Consider the following 3,681-nt stretch of genomic DNA (forward strand, 5'->3'; position numbering starts at 1 on the left):
ACATGTTAAATATGTATGAAAGAGAAGCAGGGAGTTCCCTGGTGGTCCAGTGGTTAGAACTCTGTGCTTTCACTGCCAAGGGCATGGGTTCAATCCCTGGTCAGGGAACTAATGTAATCTAAGCTGCATGACATGGCCAGAAAAAGAGAGAGACAGAGAAGCACAGGAATAAAAAGCATAGGTTGACATTCAAAGTGATCTGTAGCTGTAAACATTGAATAGTTGTCCTATAGAGAGAAATCGACCTCCACCCCATTCAGGTAACCCATGCCACATCCAGACCTTTCGTCCCAGTGGTGGCTGCTGTAGATTGACTTGTTTCGGCCTTTGTTCCACCTCCTCCCTGGACCTTAGGGCTGGAAATGTGGGAGACTTTTTTCTTCTTTTAGGCCCCAGACAGAGCAAATACAGGCAATACTTTTTGATGGCAGCTTCCTGATTCTGAGAGCACAGCTAAGGTGTGTGTTTCCTGGGGCCCACAGTCACAGCAGTGGCCTCCTGACTCCCACCCTGCTAATGGTGGCAGAGTAGGTAGCTTCCTTGGCAGCTCAGTTTTTAAATAAATTTTATTCCAGGAAGTTCAGCCTAGATTCTACCCCTCAAACCCTTTTGAAGACTTTATAAGCCCTCAGTTACTATATTATATCCCTTTCTGCTTAAAATAGGCACAGTGGTGTCTGTTATCTGCAAATGGACTCTGATGATGAAGTGCCTAACACAGAGTAAGTGTCGCTAAAATGTTTGTTGAATGAGTGAATGAATGGGCAATGGAGGCTGCCAAGGTATCTACAGTGGGTTGGGCAGTCAAACTAGTCGGACTCAATATGGACATAAGTGAGCAGTGAAATCAATTTGGAATTCTGATCGATATTTTTAATTTTTTTTATTTTTTAAACTTCTTATTTTGTATTGGGGTACAGCCAATTAACAAACAATATTTTTATATTTTCAGTTTCAGATGAACAGTTAAGGGACTCAGCCATACATATGCATGTACCCATTCTCCCCCAAACTCCCCTTCCATCCAGGCTCCCACATAACTGAGCAGTTCCATGTGATATGGTCCTTGTTGGTTATCCATTTTAAATATAGCAGTGTGTACTTGTCCATCTCAAACTCCCTAACTGTCACTTCTCCCATCCTTCCCCCCAGCAACGATAAGTTTCTAATCGACATTCTGAAAAGATGAAGTAGAATAGAAAATCTCAGAGCAGATCACATATAGTAAATGTTAGTATGCTTTTGTGAAACTTGTTTCATACACATATACACATTACACATGTGTATACACACACACACACACACACACACACACACACACGTTTGCAGTGATAGTAATCCAAATATTCAACAACCAACATGACAGAGTCAGTCAGTTGGAATGGATGCCAACAATATCTACTAGTTCTCTGAATACCAGTATAAAAAATATCTTTGTAGTTAAAAAAAAAAAGATTGAAACCCAGTGGTCTATGGAACATACCTTACAGCTTTTGCGGGGCTAGGAGGCAGTGGGCACATGTTTCTGAGGACCCTTCCATAGGCACTGCCCCAGGCTAGAGAAACTTAACCATGATGGATTTCTGCATCTGGAGGCACAGCAATCCTCCTGCCCACTGGCATCCATTCCCATCCCAACCCCCCATGTCCCTGCCTCTGGGAACCTGCTCTGACCAGGCTTCACAAAGTCCCACCAGTAACAGTCCCTGGCCCCCTGGCCACACTGCTTGACCCAACTGGGGCCAGTCGAGTCTTCTAGGGTTTTGTATAATGGGTGCTGAGGGGAGGGGCTTGGGGCTTTACACAGCTTTGCCCTGCCACTGTCCAGAGAGGCAGCCACCCTCCCAAGAGACAGACAGACTGAGGCCCCCACAAAGGCTAAAGCCAAGGAGGAGACACCTAATATCAGGGAGTGTGCTCCTAGGCCCCTGAGGCCAGCCTCACACAGCTGCTGGCCCAAAACTGTTCCTTTGGCTTTTATTTTTAAAACAAGTTAGTCTTGCATTTCTTTGACGTGTATCTAAAGGGGTTGTGATTACATCATGGCTCCTTGAGGAGGCCAGAAACACTCTTTGTCCAAGCGACTAAGTACGGTTGTGGCTCAGAGGCTCCACTGAGTCAGAGAAGGATGAAGCTCCCATCCACATGGGCAGTGTGGGCCGGGCACCAGGTCGGGCCACCCCTCTGTCACCTGAAGCTGCACAGAGATCTCTGAGGAACTTCGTCATGAACATTTCCCCCGAACACAGAGGCTGTGCGGAGCCCTCTGTGGCCCCTCTGAGGAAGCCTCCATCATAGGCTAACCTGTCGAGATGCTCTCGTGGGTGGAGAGCAATGGTGAGACCAGGTGTGACTACCCACTTCTGTCCTCCAGGTAGACGCCTCGGGGTCCAACAGCTGGCTACCTCTGGAGGAGGTGAGGCTGTGGCCAGCTCTGTCCTCTCCCTCCAAGCCTGTCTTCCTCCCCTGCTGAGCTGACAGCCCCTCCCCAGGACCAGTCTGTCCTGGGAAGAAATAAGATGGGAGCTGTGTGTGTATGTGTGTGTGTGTGAGAGAGAGAGAGAGAGAGAGAGATGACCTGAGGATGGATATGAGGTAACCTCCCTTAGGACTGGGCCTCTTCCTCTCTCAGGAGACCCCTCCTGTCTTCACAGAGCAGCAGAGAAGCCCCACCCCATGAAAACCCTGGACCCCAGGCTCGGTCCGACTCCAGCACGGCCACCATCAGCCCAGCTTTCCACTGAGGAGTCACCACAACTGGGGTTACTCCCAAGGTCCCCCAAGTTCCCTGGAGCACTGACCACCCCGACTCCACCCTGCATCCTCTGTAAGCAGAGAGCCAGCCTGTCCCCTACTCATTCTCACCTCCAAACCTCTGTCCCTCTGGACTCCTGCTTGTATGATTAGTTTGGCCAAGTCTTGCAGCTTGTGGGATCTTAGTTCCCCAACCAGGGATTGAAACCAGGGCCCCAGCCGTGAAAGCACCAAGTCCTAGCCACTGGACCGCCAGGGAATCGGACCCCTGCTTGCAAGCCTTTACTCTCAGCCTGCTCAAATCGTAGTCCCCTTTCAAGCCCTCATGGAAGAGCACTGTCCCTGGCTGCAGGCTTCCCTGCCTGTCCTGGGCACCAGAAGGACCCCGCGCCTCCACCCCTGTACCCACGGACACCGCCTGTCCTCTTCCCCAGGAAGCCTTGGCTGTGCTCTCTCTACTTCCCACGCTCTTTCCAGCCTCTGCTCGTCGTTCTCCTCAGACTCCCGTGAGCATTCCTTCAGGAATGAGTAGGGAAATGGGTGATTTTTTTTACCTAGGGCAGTTTCCACCAGATTTCTATTTTGGATTTCCCAGATTGATTAAAAGCTCCAAAAATTTTAAGAAACTGACAGAATGTGTGTGTGTGTGTGTGTGTGTGTGTGTGTGTATATAATATATTGGCCAAGAAACAACATGGAAAACCAAATAAAACTACTGGTATTGTCTTATTTTCCACTGTTTCATAAAAACGCATTGGAAGGCCAAGAAAGTAGGAAGGATGCAATTTCAGAATAAAGAATCATTCTTTAAATATGTTTAACGACAAGAACAAAAACCACATTGCCCTAAGTTTTTCCATTTTGCTGTAGATCAGTGAGAATATTGTTATGGAAACCAACAGAAAGATGCAGGGAAGGAGAAGACGC

The sequence above is a fragment of the Bison bison genome, unplaced genomic scaffold (genome assembly GCF_000754665.1).
Source record: "Bison bison bison isolate TAMUID 2011002044 unplaced genomic scaffold, Bison_UMD1.0 scf7180017864270, whole genome shotgun sequence".
Taxonomy (NCBI): domain Eukaryota; kingdom Metazoa; phylum Chordata; class Mammalia; order Artiodactyla; family Bovidae; genus Bison; species Bison bison.